This window comes from Agelaius tricolor, unplaced genomic scaffold, assembly GCF_023055355.1.
Source record: "Agelaius tricolor isolate 1412-34295 unplaced genomic scaffold, bAgeTri1.0.p SCAF_26, whole genome shotgun sequence".
NCBI classification, from domain to species: Eukaryota; Metazoa; Chordata; class Aves; order Passeriformes; family Icteridae; genus Agelaius; species Agelaius tricolor.
This window is the reverse complement of record NW_027269286.1, coordinates 6,541,838-6,559,401: the sequence shown is the minus strand read 5'-3', so window position 1 is coordinate 6,559,401 and position 17,564 is coordinate 6,541,838. Positions and strand designations below refer to the sequence as shown.

Genomic DNA, 17,564 nt, shown 5'->3' with positions numbered 1-17,564 from the left:
TTTGCTATTTCACCCTTGCTGCCTCATTTCCCTACCTACACCTCCCTGAGTAAGATAAAATAAATCTACATATGCATTATGCCTCTTTGGGCAACAGAAGACCTCAGGAGTTCATGAGTAGAATGCACACAGAAATAAATAAATTATATTCATTTTCTTCAGCACAGAAACCTGGAGACATGTCATGGAGATTTATTAGCCCTCTTAAGATAACTACTCAAGATACTGATGGAGTTGACAGTGCAATCTTGTCACTCTCCCATCAGACCACTGTCACACCCGTGCACAGCAGAACTGCAGCTCCAGAGCAGTCTAGCTCTTCTAATACATCCCATTCCTCTCCCAAGGTACACTTTATTAGTCTAGGGAATAAAATAACCTATATTCCAAACAGGAGGGGTAAAACAGGAAAGCATGTATGGCAGAACATTTAAGGCCTTACTAGACTGAGGAGAAAAGCTCATCTTTGTCGAGAAAATGCTGTCATCTGTACCCCTTTAAAGCCAAACCCAGACGTTTCCTCGTCATAAACCCTCACTGAATGATTGGCTGATCACCTGCTCTCTCACTGTATAGCAAGCTAATTTTCCAGCAAGATTTGTTCGCTTAGATCGCCCAAATGAAAGTCTCTCTTGAAATAAAAAAAATAGTCTGTTGCCAATAACTCCTTAATCTGCCATCCCTTCAATAGGACTGAAGTGCTCTTCACAGACATAGTACACAAGCATCTTGAATTAGCAGGGAACTATTTTTAAATACATGAAGGGTAAGATACAAAATTAGTTTCATGGGGAATGAGAACCTCAGAGATTATTTACTTTCCCTTAATTACTTTGACTCACCACTCAGTGAGCTTTCTAATAGTACTACCTATTTCACATTCAAATTTTGATACTAAGACAGGAATGTTTCTTGAACATTTAAGATTACAGACCTTAGCAATACATAACCACATTTCTCAAATTGACTTACTCACTCAAAAAATAATTAAATATACTGTATGGCACAAATTTCCCTTTCTTTGGAACAACAGTTTCAGATTAAGGATCCCTATACAAAAGCAAAGCTTTCTGTGCAAAAACATTAATGTTCTGACAAACTGTACAAAACTATTACACTTGAAGAGGCATGGGTGGACTCTTACACTACTGATCTTATATAATGCAAGGAGCAAAAGAGAGATTACTATTAGAAAATTACTTGTGAGAGCAAGGTGACAATAAAGCCTACCCAAGCCCTGAATTCAAGAGAGAAACTTGAGTTTCTAAGCCTTCGAACAAAAAGAAATTTAGCATGGCCATACAGCACTGCTGGGCTACATTCACTACCCATCTTTGCTTCATGTGACATGGGCACATTTCTATCATTTGCACAGGATACAAAATAGGAAATCTAGAGTAGTCTACAATTCTATCCCTGTAGAAACAAATTAATTTGAATCTCTAGGGCAGAGCCTCAAAATATAAAATAGTGGGGAAAGCAAGTAAGAAGGATGAAGAGAGCAAATAAAAGGAAAGCAATAGAGAAGACAGTGCATTAAACAGAAAACAGCACATCTGAAATATAAAAGAAATAGAGGTTGGGGTAAAAAGACATGGGACAGACAGACATAAAGAAAAGGAGAAAGGAGGATTATAGAAATGGAAGAAGACAAAAAGTGATAGAGAAAAAGGCATACAGAAGGGACCACTTAAAATTTCAAGAAAACCCAAAATCAACCACCTAAAAAAAGCCCATACAAACAACAAATCAAATGAACCCCAACAAACAACCACATTTCTACATTCCTTCCCAAAAATTACTCTAGAAAACAGAGCTGAAACAAAAGTAAGAGAAATTAATTTCACTGGCTAATGAAGTTTCATTTGATTTCATTTTAGGGTTCAGCCCTGTCTCCATCAAGCAGTGGGATTTTTTTTGCCAGAACCTCTCAGCTCCTGTGGGACTAAGGATAAGGTGAAGCAATGCCTGAATGATTTTCTGCACTGAGACACCTGAGATACTGCATACCATAGCATCAGCTCTGGATTTGTAAGGATGACTAGTCTTTACTAGGTAAGAGAATTAAGAGGTAGAAAACCCATCAAGGTACTACATATTACTGCCACCATGTATATGAAGGAATGACTTCTCTCCCTAAACTGAGTCAGCAAGCAATTTATTATGCTATAAAGTACTAATAATTCCTCTATCAGCTGTCAAAAACTTACTCATCACTAAAATTTTTTTTTTTAATTATGGACTGGCAGAGAAATTAGCAAAGGAATCACCTTGAAGTGGATTTTTGAAGGCTTTCTGGGAGAGATGGTAAGAAGCTCTGGGTTCCACTTCCCACCAGTGGGAATATTGCACTGTTACAACTAAACAACCACTGGAATGGAGAGAAAAAAATAGCAGAGACCCTCAAAAGAATTTATCAAATCACTTATTGGAATATAATGAATATTAACAAAAGACAGTACAAATGCTCTTGAGAATTGAGTATTCCTGGGGTTTGGATCTCTTCTTCTAGGCTGTTAAGGTTGCTAGGGAATTTCACAGTTAATGGTGTATTTCCATATGAATGTTGCAAGGAGGGGGAAGGGTTTGCAAAACTGAATCTTAAGCTGGGTTTTTAACTGAGTTTTCTGTGTGCTTCTGAGAGAAGAATCTGATGTTCTCGTAAAGCTGAAATAAGAAGCTTTCATATTTAATAACAGATTATTAAAGATTTTTAGTAGAAAAACATACACAGAAAATCCTTTATGAGGCACTGTGACAAAGAACTTGCTTCTCTTACTATGGTTAGTAACACTGCACCAGACATGCCATTACACACATGCTAAGGTCATAGAGTAGTCTGCAAACAAGAGCAGCTTTGTTTTGCTTACACAGATAAAAACAACAAATTTATTTTGTTTTAAACAGATTGTATGTCCATTTTTCATAAACAAATAGAAAGCATATTGCTGTGGGCTTCCCAGTGACAAATACACTGAGACATCAGCAAGTGACAGCACGCTTTGACATGGATGAAAGAATTCAATTCAACTTTTCTTTGTTCTACCTGGAAAGAGAAACATCTGGGAAAAATACTTTTTAGCCCTGCATCCTGAGAATGAATCTTAAATGATGCTCTGTCTGCAACTTCATCTGTTTCTCCTGCCTTTTCTTTGCTAACTTTGGGTGGCATTGGTTAAGAGTGGCCAAAACTGATAGAAGGCCCTTCATTTTAATGAAAGTGGATGATTAAAGGACAAAAATAATAAACACTCCATGGTTAAAATGGCAGGCACTCAACCTTGCATCACAAAATCCACAGAGCCATCACCACTAAAGGAGAACCTGCAGAAACAAGGTGAGGTCAGCTCCATGCTCACACCACTATCATAATCATTTTTCTGGTTATTTTCCCCATCCTTTAGTATTCAAAACATCCCAGTTTGAGCAACTCTTATTTATGCAAGCATTCAATAAATACAGACACACTTCCATTGGCAATGCTGTGACAGTTGATCTTCACCCTACAGTATTATCTTAATAAACTGTCTCTCAGCCCCAGGGTCTTTGTTCTCACACAAATGACCCACAGTTGGTCACCCTGGATCTTACACAAAGCATGATGAGCACAGGGGTTATATGAGCTAATTGCATAGTGACTGCAAAAATAGCATGCTTTCTTCTCTTCAGCAACGTGTTCTTTCTCTACTGAAAAGAATTCAAGTTAGTGACAGAACTATATGTCTGGATAACTATCATTAGTTAATGTTACCACCACGTGAGCTTGTCTGCATGGTATTTGACAAAGAAATTCAAGTTAAACAGCCTCCTCCAGAATGAAGACAATATTGGATTAATTATGTAACTTGCTACACATTTCGAAAATGAAGATGAATTTCCCTCTTATAACCTTATTAAAATCCTACAGAATAAGAACCAGATTGTAATCTGTTATTGAAGTATAACTCATAAATATCTTTTGAATTACTCGAAATTTAAATCACTGGGGATCTGAATCTAGCCCCATACATCTTAAAAGAACATTTGACTCATTACTCATGTAAACCTCCATGAACACATAATGCACAGAACTAATTTGTTTTCTAGGAGAATTCAACATTCTCTGCCAAAAGAACTCATATTCTGGTACTTCTAATACACTATGTTATTTTTATTGGTCTACGTGCTACTTTTACTACTAGTTATGGCGTAAACATCTGGAGAAAAGCAGAAACTAGGGTCTAATGGACCCTTAGTCTTTTCCCCACATGCTTCCCAGAATTCAGACAACTTTCTTGCTCTGATTGAAGACAGCAACTGGAAACACTGAAAGAAGTCCACAAAGCATTTACTATTAAAAACACAAACCGCAGACTACCAAACTAATTTTGTAACATGATTATTCCTCCAACGTGGTCCAAAACTGAAAGCATACAACTCAAAACACAGAAACACAGTAGCTGAGTTGTAAGTCTCTAGACAGCAAGATCTACCATTCTTTTAGTTTATTTTCAGGGGTGCCTTAACAACTGGGGATACGGCTACGTAAGCTTTTAGAAAACAGATTCATTTTCTCCATAGCTATGCTTGCTTCATGATGTTTTTGCATCAGCCAGGTCTGAACCTCAAGTTGTGTTAGCATGGGATCATGAATGACAAAGTGAATGTCTCAAAATGTCTCAAGCCTAACTGTGCAACATGGAAAAACACCCCACACTTACCTGGACAGAGAAAATTTTCAAGTCTGAAACATCCATGTTCAACTGGCAGCATCTCCTACAACTCAACTGCCATATATTCCACTGTTCTGACACAAACAAAAACCAAACACAATCCACAGACTCATCATGTGGATGGATATCAGCTTAAGTTGGGAAACCACGCTCCTCCTGACTGTCTCATTTCCTGTTATCCCACTCACTGTAGGGCTTGGTGAGAATCAGAAAAAAAAAAGCTGGAAACAACCATGCAACAGAATCAGTTGCATTCTTTCCAGGCAACAAAGTTGCATCTATCAAATTCTTAAAAACCCCAACTGATAAAGCCCCACAGTGTTCACACAACCAACCAATGCTAGGGTCACTCTGCATTCTTGACACTAGAAAAAGCTTTCTAAACTTTTTATTTCTTGCAACACATTCAGCCCATTACTTTTACTTTACTCACTGTGGGCATTGTAGACTTTTTCCTTGTAGGTCAGACTTCTTCCTGTTCTCCGTCTTCACATAAAACATTTAATCTTGCAATTCAGTTTTTATAGCTACTGAAACCTCCTTCAATATTTTTCTCAGATATTTGATGTCAGTTATTTGCAAGTTAGATGAAAAAAGTTTCCATCTGAACTGGAGAATCACCAGGCTGTAGCTGCTGGAAATCTATCTGAAACCATCATTATGTGCCTTCCTAAGATTTCCACTTCCCTGGGGAATCTCTGAGGAATTTTTATATTTATATAAAAATATAAAAGAATTATACAATGCAGTATAAAAAGTCTTTACAGAAGTCATATTCAACTTCTGTTTAAACCAAGTTGCATTATTGAGGACAACAGAATAGAGGCAAAAATGAAAATAAAATCTTCCTCAGGTGATATCCATGCGTAACTGAAGAAAGGAAGCCTAAACACTCTTTTTTGTTTCCAGCCAACTGCTAATCATACAGACAGTTCTCTCTCACCAAGATGAACTCAGCATCAGGACAAACCTACCTCAGAAGTTCTCATTTCAATTTGTTTCTGCTACTACTACACTTGCTCCTCAGGCACTTACAGAATGCCTCCTTGTTGTACAGCCATCCCATGACATCCTTAGAGACACGGCTGGGAGCACTACAAAGGTCTGCATTTTGTCTTGCACGGATGCTTCTAGCCACTTTCTGAACATTTTTCATATTCACTAAACACCTTGCATCAACAGAAGTGCTGTTTCATTTAGGTTTGAGTTTTGCATTGCCCTTTTCCTTCATTGGTTTAACAGTGAGCTAGTGAATTTAAATGTCTTTGAAAGGGCAGTACATACAGGCTTACATCTCACTCTATATTGCTCATTTTGTATTATCATGAAAGGAGGTTTCTCACCAACTCTGAAGTCTTCATTTTCCTCGTGTTTAAAACATGAGTGGCTCTTGCTCTTTGTCCCCCCAATAACAAAATGATTCCTCTAAAACACAATTACATTGAAGTGCCACTGAAACCTAGAACAGTGACTTCAGTGATCATTACAACTGTACTTCAATGATGCAAAGGTTATATCAAGCTTGAAGCTATCAAGGTCAAAGTTGTAGTTCAATGATACAAGGGATCTCATCTTCAGTATTATCAAATTCAACCTTCTGCTTTCAATTCAATATTCAGTTTCATCAGGTAGCCTGACACTGGAGAATCAAAAGAAACTTATTTTCTTCACCATTTCAAGATGACCACTAGTCCTTTCTGCCTAGCTACTCATGCAGCATTTATACTTGAGGTATAGAAGAATTGCTTGATTACAGTGAGTTGACTGACTCACTTCAAACTAGTCCCTTGATTCTTGGGCAAGATGAGCCTGAAAAATATTACTTTTCTAATTTCTGTTTTATTTGTAGTATATAACACCAAACAGAATCAGCTTTGTTAATGTGGAAAAGGTAAACACAGGTGTCAGACCAGCAAGCTGGCCTTACACCACTTTGCCCACCAGATGTGCTGCCCACTTTCAGCTTGGAATAAATGAAGCCTGGTCTGACTGCACAGGTCTCCCTTCTCTCCCCTTTCCACGAAGAGTGGATTACATTAAGCAGCTACTTGGTTCTTTCATTATCAGCAAGGCTTCTTTTCCTTTTCCCCAGAGACTTCATGCAGTTATATAATCTCCCTTAGTATTTTCCAATAAACTGAAAAAGAAATTCCAATTTTCCAGCCTCCTTTACTTAAAAAAATGTTAATAATTTCCTTAGTAGGGTGAATTTACAGCTCCCTTCTCTTTTGTAAAGAAAACAATAGAAACTACACATTGCATCTGTTCTGTAAGATGATACAGAAATTAGGCAAACATATCATGAAAAATAAAACTGAACAACCCAACAAATGACAAGCGCACCGTACCTAGTTTCACAAGCTTTTACATAACAGTGTTAAGCTTACAGAATTGGTAAGAAACTGTGTAGCTAAGTAGATTGGCAACAGCACACTGAGGCTCTTGCTCAAGCTTCACCCAGGTCCCTCTAGGAACTCAAATGGCATGTTCCCTCACAGGCTGTCAATGAAACAAATGGTAATGGCTCTCTGCTTCATATGAAATGGGAGATTACACTGCAGAAAATGATTCATCAGCACACACAGTATTTCCTCTTACTCTGGAGATATGAATAAACTTGAACCAAAAAAAATGGCCAAGGGTTTCTACATTTGCTAAAAAGAAATTAACCAGAGAGATGCTCATTTTAGGCAAACTAATGGAAAGACAACATATAGAAGATTCTAAATCAAATGCACTTTCTAGGATCTTTAAATCATCAGCTTTCTTATGGAACAGCCTGTCACCATACTTCCACTTTTGCTCTGCCTGAAGACAGTAGAAGCCAGAAGGGCGTGTGCATGGGAGGCATGAGGATGCATGAACAGACCACCCATTTACAGCTACTAAATCCACAGAGTGCTTGCTCCCTACCTGCCAGCAGAGGACCACAGCCACACTCGGATGCGTCTGTAGCCATACCCCCCTGTGCTGTGATCTCAGCAGATTTCACTGCTGAGCAAAGGTCCCACCTCTGAGAAAAACTCCAAACTAAGCAGATCGCTTATTCAGAAAATGCAACTCTCTTTTCTGAGTCATGCCAACACCTATCAGAAGTCATCAGAAGAGATTAATGCATGGACCTCTAACACCAAAATACCTCTACCACTGCAGAAGGAGAGGGAATGCTTCCCTTGGTAGAAAATAGCAAGCTCATATTCTACATACAGAGCAGCCACTGAATTAGGATATAACACAATTTCACAGGATGTCAGACCAGCAAAATATTAGGAAGCAATCTGCTGCTTTCAGATGAAACAAACTTATTTGTCATTGCTGAAATACTTGTTATAAGGGCAGAAGAACCAGTGCTCGTTCTAAGAGCATGCTCTCATTCTGGTTATTGCAATCCACCTCCCTAAATTCACCCCATGCCTTTATCAGCTCCTTCTATTTCATTTCTTCTTTGCTTCCCTGACAAAATGCTTCCTAAAAGGAATGAATAAATCTAAACAGAATTGTTAAAAATACTATTAAATCCTCACTGTATTCTACCACAGGCAGAGCTGTTATGTCCCGAAGCATTTTTACACTGTGTGTAGGGCATGTCCCTTTAAAACCTATACAGAGACAACCTGCCATATCAGAATAGTTGTGAATTATCCACTCTGGACATGGAGAAACTGCTCCTCCACAAGTATTGTTAAGATCCAGCATACCAAACCCCACATCCTAAATGGTAGCACTACATTAAAAGTACCTGTATAAAAGCACTTTAGGCCTTATTTAACTTAACTCTAAAAATAAAGATCTATTAACAGAAACAAGTTGTAATTAAGATTACTGTTGACCTAGCTTCTTCCTGCAAAAGGGAGATAATAATCTTACATTTACACAGTACCTTTCAGTCTAAACGATCCCATCCAACAAGCCTGATCTTAGACACACTTACACAGAAGAGTGTTATTAACATACACAAACAAATAATTTGTGTCCCCAAAAAACTGTCCCTCTGGCAGAAGCAATGCATTAGCAATCAACCTCAGTCTTAATCCTTATGTTCTGCCTAAAGAAAACAAAACTTCCTTCAATTTCATTCCTTCAAAATGAACCTCTTCTCAGATCTCCATCACCAACCAATCTACCAGCTCCCAGAGACAAGCACCAGCAAGGACTGAACCTGGCTTCACTCTCAGAGGATTGTGTATAAGCAAAGACACCTGGAGTGTATTGGGAGTGTACCAGGTTTTAATAGACAGACCATTTTTTTTCCACATTACACTGCACACAGAAGACCTAAACCTGTCTTTCACCACTTCAAAACACTCCTTTCTTGCACTGTCAAGTACTTAAACCAAAGGTCAGTCTCACCAACCAGCTCAGCCCAGATATCCCAGATCAGCCTTCCCCTGTATGTGACACTGCTGCAGGATTACTGTTTTAATCATTAACATGCTAAGAAGGGTTATTCTGAATCACTTGTTTTTACCTTATGGTTACCAAAATAGGCCTTGTTTAAACAGTTGGCTGTCAGGTATCCATAAAGCACAGCAGAGGGAAATCCACCTCCTCCTCTGCAATTGGCATGGCTGTTGGAAAACACTCCCTGATGATATCAGTCTGCACAACATTATTTTTTTCTGAATGCTTGCTTCGCAATGACAGGAAAAGCTGCCATTCCACAAGAAAGCTGTCATTATACCTTGAACCTGCACATTCCTTGAAGTCTTCTCTCAGTTTACATGGATGATGGAGACATTTAAAGCAATGCATCCTTACAAAGGTCATCTCTGTGTCTCTCCCCCTTTCTCAGTCTCTTCCAGAAAACACACCACTGGTGGCAGTGGTCATCAGTACTTGCACTCCACACTGACTAGCCAGATCACAGGAGACAGCTGTGCTGAGATCAGGGCATCGTGATGGGGGGACAGGAAGGAAGGAACAGTACCTGCCATCCATCATTGCACCTAATGGCAGTAAGTGTCCTCAAATGCTAAAAAAATGCTGCAGAAACTGTCAAGAAAGAGGAAGCTGTCACCTCTGTGCCCTCTACACCACCTGAGATGCTCATCGTTTCCAAAAAGAAAAACAAACAAATTAAGAACCCATAGCTGTTTACTAAAAAATCTACTGTAGCTAATCCTTGTACATCCACCATCCCATCAATGACTCAACCCTGTGCCCACATGGTGACCCTGTTCTGAATCCCGCATTATAAAAGCACAAAACCCAACTGTCCCAGCACTGGAAACCAAAGCAAGGTTGGCTTGCCTGTAATCTTCAGCTGAAACTAGACCAGAACAGAAGCATGAAAAGGGCCTGGTTGATCTTGTACTTCACTTCCCTGAAAATGCAGTATTGCCTTCTCCAGTACCCCTGCCAACAATTTGCCTACTCTAATTTTAAACATCTGAAGAGTCATGGGGGACTTGCACTACACCCAGACTAATATAAACTACAATACATTTTTCTGTTACTGAGTTTTGGCCCAGAATTCATCTTAAACTTTTATTTCCTCGGTTTCTCCATTTAGTCATAGGTATTCTCTCACATAAGGCAGGAAAAAAATCTGACTGCTTTGACTAAAATACATTTCAAACACGGACACATAGTTAACCCATCTCCCCATATTCAGTCCAAGACTAGAGATGTCTATTTTTGAATAATTCCCTTCAAGCTAGTTCCTCCAGACCCAAGAGTTTTTTGTTGCTCTTCTTTGAGCCTCCATTAAATTGTCAATATCTTCCTGTTAAGATGATATTCAGTTTTCACATGTTCACAAGAGTCTTATAAAAAGGAAATACCACCTCTTTGTTCACCAAAATGTTACCTTTTCCTTGACAGCTCAAGCACAAACCATACTTTTCTGTAATTAAATCCCATTCCAGACTCATTTATTAATTCTCAATCCCTTCCAGAATCACTATCACCCACCAGTAAGTTCCTGATTTGATACCCCTTGCCCCAAGAACTTGCCTTTTCCCCCTACTTGTTCCCTTCATTCTACAGTCCTGGAGGAATTGTCCTGAAGTTCTGTTTACTACAAAGCAAAGACATTCGTTTCAAAGATTTTGCCCTATTCAACAAAGCATTTAATTACATGCCTAACTTCCACCACTTTCTTAAATCCAGTTGATCTCAGCAAGTAGAGATGAGCTTAAGCACACACTTAAAAAAAAAAACGTTGGGTGTGCAAGTCAGTGCTCTGCTGAACCAAATCCTCAGTTTCTGTAATCACTTGGATAGTCTACTTTCTGTGTTTGTCAAGAACTGACAGCTCAGTGATTAAAGGTAACAGGATTTTAAAAACATAGCCTCAAGAGAGTCCAAAACTGGCATCATGCTTTTGTTCCTTTCCTAAAAGAAGAACTGGAAAGAAAACCTAAGTATTTATCCCTCAGTACAGTAATCATGAAGCCTATAGGTTTAAACATGCAGTAAGTAACTCTATATTCTCATTACTTCAGTACCCACTTTGAAAAATAATAATAAAAGAAAGCCTTGTGAAAAATTTGGAAAGGCTCATGTATCTCAGCAAGACATACAGCACATTCCCTGGTAGCTCATTAGCTACAACCATCATTATGCAGTTGAGAGACAGAACAAAGCTGTCCATTTCTTAATTCCTGTCTCCTAAACACCTTTAAGTGGAATGGACATAACTAACTGTTCAACTTAAGATGATCTTCAGTGGGGACAAGGGAGAAGAAGGTCTTTGGTTTGGGCCATGGCTTGGCTGTCTCCATCAGCAGCCAGCCACATTACAGCAGATGAAAGCTTTATATTCACCACCAGCAACAAATGCAGTTGGTGTAAAAGGAGTTTTGTGGAGAATATTTAAAATCACTTCCAAATGACTTCCATTGTTTATACACAGAATACTTCATGACCTGTCTCTCCCCTTTGTTTTTTGTTTGTACTTTTTGTTTTCTTTGCCTTCTCTCATTCTGCTGCCTGGCAAACACAGGCAGAGGTGAAGTAGGGACTGTAATTAGGCAGCCATATCAAGCTTCATCTGTGGACTACCTAATTGTAAGATTCAAGTTTTGGGAGTAGTGCCATCTGAGAAAGAAACGGAGAAGAAAAATTGGAAAATAACTACTTCCTCTCAATCCATAAAGCCTTCCAAAATTCAATTAGCATGTTCTAAACTAAACCATCCACACATGCTATGGCACTAAAATGTGTTATTTCAAATATAGACAAGAAAGTAGATGCTCATAGATATTTATCAGAACTATAATACTCTCTGACCATTCCACTTCAACCCTTTTTATTCAAGTGGCATCTGCTGTAACCCTTCTGTACCTCAGTACTTGAGATGAACCAGAAAAATACCTATGGGCAATAAAAATAAATTGTCTGTGACTGCACATGGGATCTCTTAAATAATGCTGTGAACCCCTAAGTCACCCAGAGAACACCCTTTGCATGCCTAGTGTGAATACTGTTGTTTAATAATGCATACTTGACTAAGTTTGCTGTCTTCCCCACAGCAAAGTTTTCTTGTGATTTTACAGTTTCCCAGACTGAAATAACATTTTCACTTTCACAGAATCACTGATGCAACCAATAGGAAAACTGCCTCTGTTTCAATTTACTGTGTGATGTCTGTAAATACTGCTGGATAGTGAAGACTTGTAGGTAAAACTCGGCAAACACCTTTTTGCCATTTTCCCCTAAAAAGAGAGACAAAAGCATGGAAATTTCTCTGCTGCCTTGTACGTACAACTACACATCTGTGCCTGCTCAGCTCCTTTTCCTACAGCAGCTCAGCATCTCCAGCAGCTTCCAGAGCACAAACACCTGCACCCATCCCAGGTCAGATCTCCAGCTTGCACTAATGGATTTTTTCAGATAGATGGCAGTGCACAAAGTGCATCGCAGATTGATTCAGGGTCGAGAATTTCAGTGCCATTTCAGCGCTCAGGCACTCTAACTAAGGGAACTACTGCATTATCAAAAGCACTTTTAGAAAGATGATGGCTCAGGACCCTGAGCCATTCTGCTGCACGGTGATAGCACTGACTCCTTGGAAGGGCTGAACTGGGTGCCAAGAAGGTAAACATGGCAAGGAGACACTTAGGATTTTACTTTCCATTCCTAGGAGCCACAAAGGATTTTTCTTTCAATACATTCTAACAAACATAGTTTTAAAACACAAAGCTAAAGGATGACTAACAACACAAAATCCAGAAAGATATTGGATGTTGGATACAGGAGATTATATATCTGATTTGCAAGGGTCCGTAATAGCATAGATTTAGTAACAGTCCTGCAATATGAACAGGCAACTCCAAATCATTCTTAATGGCAAAAATTCTACCTAATTTTGTGCCCTCTTAATTTTAACAGACATTATTATTAAGAGACCAGAGTGAAATTTTAACCATTTAACTGCATTTACCTCAGCAAATCTTTCTCACAAAAGGCAAACATTAACTAAGCAGTTGAAACAAATAGGAGTGAATCCCTCAGCACAATCAGTACTCCAGTATCTACTACTTGGGAATTTCGACATATAGCTATCATGATGTGGAAGCATCCACCACCGTTTTGTTTTCTGTTTGCAGTAGGGGGTTGCTAGGAAACAAAATACTATTGTCTGATTTCATGATCTATTGCCTGGTTTGCCTGGCAATAAAGTCTTCTAAATCTATTACCGGATTATTTTGTATTTTACAGCGAGATTAAGACTAACATTAAAACACATGCAGAGAAAAGCAGCAAAAAATGCCTCAAAATTCAGGGGAAAGTATGTATATATTCCAGGCTGAGGAAGACAAACTATACCAAGGAAAAATGAACTCAGGCAATCTGGTGATATTTATATATGCACACACTCACACGTGTACCAGCATTCCTTGACTGTATCTATAGTTTTGCTGACTTGTCAAAGACTCTCTCACTTCCAAGGATACAAAGCATTCTCTTACTACTGGAGAGCTACTGTACACTGCAAGTTCTGTAAATACCACATGCTGCAGAATGCCTGGTGCGGGCAAGCACACATGACACTAATTTTTGTTCTTGGAATTCAGACCTAGGTTGTTTCAGTGCTTTAATTTCTTTACACAATCTTTTTTTTTTTTGTCTTGTGCCCTTCGACATATAGAAGAGTCAGAGACAATTCCCTACTCTCCCTCTTCAGTTGTAACATTAATAAACAAATTATCAAATAGAAAAATAAATAAAAGCATCAGGAAAAGTGATCTAAAATTGAAAGCCACAATACCAAGTTTCACTTATTTTTGACCATGGCAAGCCTTTGCAAAATGAGCAAATAAAAGATTATGACAACCAGGCAAATGTAGGTGCCCACCAATGCATTCCCACAACAAAACAGGGGACCTCAAGTACAAAAAAAAACAATCAGACTTAAAAGCTGAGAGATGAAGAGAGTTCAGCACAAAGTCATAGAGAAGGTTTGAAATAAAACCTGCAGAGTAGTTATTATTCTTTTATGTATATCTACAATTTCACACCATGCACAACATGCACTATTTCAAAGTCCTTTCAACTCACTTATTAACACCTATGCATTTTATCACTCCATTTTAAATTTGAGAAAAAAAAATTAATGAGGTTCATTGCAAAAAAACATCAAAGCTTTTGAGACATTACAGCAGAACTCCCAGCGATAAGAAAAAAAAGAAGTAACAACACACAACATAGAAAATGCACAGCTCATGGGAAGGACCTGAAAGCTTCTTGCCTTTCCTGCTCAGAGATGGATTTATCCAACCTCTATAGTTTCTGATAGTTTCCTATCGGAAACTAGTAGCCCCCACCAAACCCATTTAGAATTAAAGAACAAAAGAGTAAAACGCAAGCGAGCTTCTTCTACCCCAAACAACAGCAAGCTACTTCTAGCAATTAGATGAAAGCAGCGGAAGATGGACATGACCCACAGCCAATCCCTCTCCTCACCAGGGTCGAATACAGCCGTTCCCCAGCGGATAACCCGCTACAGTAACACTGCTAGTTACAAAACGGAGCACAGCTCTCGGTGACACCGGGATCCTGTCACCTATAGCTTCACTGAAACCTGTTTTAAAACACTCTCTCAAGGAACGAGGAGAAACAGGAGAGGGATGGGACAGTCTCCTCCCGAGCTGCCACCAAAAACTGTTCTGCCAACTGCAGGAGGGCTGCCGGCAACATCTCAGCCGCAGCCACCCAGCTCCTAGAGGGAAGGGGGGCAGCGGGAGGGACCCGAGCTCCGGCCGCCCTGGGTGCGCTGCCCGCCCGCCCACGCGTGTGCCCCGGGGGATGCTGCCCAGCGAGGCGGGGGCAGCGCCGGGCGCGGGAGCCCGGTTCCACCCGCGCTGCAGCAGCGACTGCAATTAAAAAAAAAAAAAAAAGGAAGAAAAGAGAAATAAATAAATAAATAGCCCGCTAGCGGGAATGAAAAAATAAAAGCCCAGCCTAAACAGGCGGACCCCAAACAACAACAAACACCGGGCGCCCAGGAGAGCAAACTTTCTGACTCACCGGGAAGAGCCGGTGCCCGGGGGGTGCCGGGCAGCGGCGGGGGCGGCGCAGGGCCCCGCGGGAGCACAGCCGGAGCAGGAGCCGGGCGAGGCGAGCGCCGCCGGCGGGGCTGGGGCAGCGCGTCTCGCCCCGCTCCCGTCGCCCTCCCCTCCCTCCTTCCCTCCGTCCCCGTCCCTCCGCAGCGCCGGGAGCTGCCCGGAGCGGGCTGCCGCCGCGGGACCGCCGTACCTACCTACCGCTGCCGGTGCGGGGCCGCGGAGCAGCGGGAGCCGCCGCCGCCGCCCCCCTTCGGCGGCTGCCGGGCCCGGCGGCGCTGCAGCAGGCGGAGGACGCCCCGCGGCGGCGGGGAGCGCGGGGCCGGGTGCGGAGAGGCGGCGGCTGCCGAGGCACGGGCAGCGCGGGGCTTCTGCCCGTCCGGCTGTGTGAGCGAGCGTGTGTGTGTGCGTGTATGTGTGTGTGTGTGTGCCGGGGAGGGATGCTGCAAGGGACCGAGGGAAAATTCTCCCCTCCAAGCAAAGCCGCCGACAAATGGCAAGGCAGGTGTGCAGGGGAGGCAAGGCTCCCGAAGGAGGAGGAGGAAGAAGAGGAGGAGGAGGAAAGGGGAGAGGGGCGGTGAGAAGGGCGGGGAGCGCACAGCCGTCACGGCGTCCCGGGGACAGCGGCCCCGCCGGGGAGGTGCCGGGCGCGGCCCCTGGGGCGGGCGCTGGGGCCGCACGAAGCGGGGTGAAGCCCCGCCGCAGCCGCGGGGAGCGCTGCCCGCTCCGCCGGAGGGGCGGGGAGGCGGCGGTGGGTGGGCGGCGGGGAGCGGGCCCTGAGGAGCCGCGGGGGCCGCGGGAGTCGCGGGAGTGCGAGCTGCAGGCACCTCGAGCCGAGCATCCTGCCGCAAGTTTTCCCCGAGGCCTCCCCCACCTCAAACGGTCCCGGTGGCAGCCTGTGCAGTTTGATGAGCTGCACCCCATCCGACCGGATCGGTGCCTTCTCTGGGAATCGTCCCGTGAGGAGTAGTCTCATCTACGAGGCTTCCACCTACCCTTTAGCCTGGCTTTGAGCCAGCACCTTTTAGGGAACACCCTTAGCTAGAGGGTCTGGTTTTTTTGCTTATTCATCTCCCGGGCAGGAGACAACCAAGTGTGGCAAGAGCACGTAACCTCACCTTTTCATCCGGGAAGCCATGGGGCAGGCGGCCGAGGACAGCTCTTCCCAGGACAAGGTGCTGGGCCCCGGGGTGCTGGCAGCAACAAGTGCTTCGCCAGAGCCCAACGCTGCTCCCAGAGAGGCCGCTGAACACCTCGTCTGAGCAGAGTGTTAAGGAAGGCTTTTGCAGCTGCACCTCTGCTCCCAAGCACAGTGCTGGCTAATCTGAAGTCTTCCTGCTATTAGGAAGGGGGAAACCTGCTTCTTTCCTGGCCCGAATTACCAAGCAGGGCTGCTGTAAGCAGTCCTTTTCTCTGTAGAGATGGTTGTGATTTAGTGCTGGAGAAAGCCTTTGTATTTACAATGTGTTTCAGCACACTTCTAGGTGACGATTAGTTGGCAAGTGAAAAGTGGCTGTGGCTGAAAGGTGGAAACTAACATCAGGTATTAAATATTGCACACAGCAGCTATGATTTCTAGTGGTAGGAAGAAAATCTGATAGAAAAATCTCCTGCCTGTTATTTTCTACAGTACTTCTTTCAGCAAAGCAGTATGGAATTACATCCACAGGTGCTGGGCTAATTATGTATGCTTACCAGCCCATCAGTTTGGGTCTACCAGTGAGCACACTTATGCAACAGAAGCAATTTCCACACCACTGGGCTCATCTGATTTAAACAATACTGGCTTGTGTTGCCTCTGTGTGTAGTTTTTTTCCCTTGGCTGGCAGGGTTAGTGTCACAGCTTTAGTTTGAGAAGTGACAACAAATAATACTGACACATATTATACCGAGAAACACAAGGACACACATGGAGGACAAAATAAGGAAATTAATGCACTGATTTAGGTAAGGAGCAGGAGCCACTCTTGATCCAGCTGTGCAGATGTGGAGTATTTATTTCCTGACTGGTTCTTGTTCTGCTTTTCAGTGGTAGATAGCTGAATAAAGAAAAAGTTGCTGGAAGAATTTCTGTTAAATGTAGCCCTGATGAAAGTAAGATGTAATTATAGCTTGGGAATCCTCTTCTAAGTTATTTACAGGAAAACACATCTTTTCAGTCTTTTAAAGCCCAGCCCCGTTCACCCCTAAGAAGCACCTTTTGAAAAGCACACAGAAATCCCATAGGGAAATTCATGCACAACTTATATTTCACCTGTAGTGTAAACTAGCTTTCAAAATCAAGGACTAGTTAAAAAAACCTACACAAATTTGAGGGCCTGAATATATTTCTGAACTGTATTTC

At 41.9% G+C, this 17,564-nt stretch overlaps 1 protein-coding gene across 6 annotated transcripts in view; it reads right to left on the bottom strand.

Moving 5' to 3' along the window:
• The window catches only part of ENOX1 (ecto-NOX disulfide-thiol exchanger 1), a 356,085-nt gene extending 340,170 nt beyond the window's left edge, over positions 1-15,915 (bottom strand). For 2 of the 6 annotated variants that reach the window (XM_071448308.1, XM_071448303.1), the window contains exon 1: positions 15,418-15,914. The gene's annotated coding sequence lies outside the window, so the exon portion shown is untranslated. Of the gene's footprint in view, positions 1-14,621; positions 14,663-15,185; positions 15,320-15,417 lie in introns of those variants that run through there. The other 4 variants (XM_071448309.1, XM_071448304.1, XM_071448306.1 and 1 more) reach the window with 4 other exon arrangements.
• Positions 15,916-17,564: the final 1,649 nt, after the last annotated feature.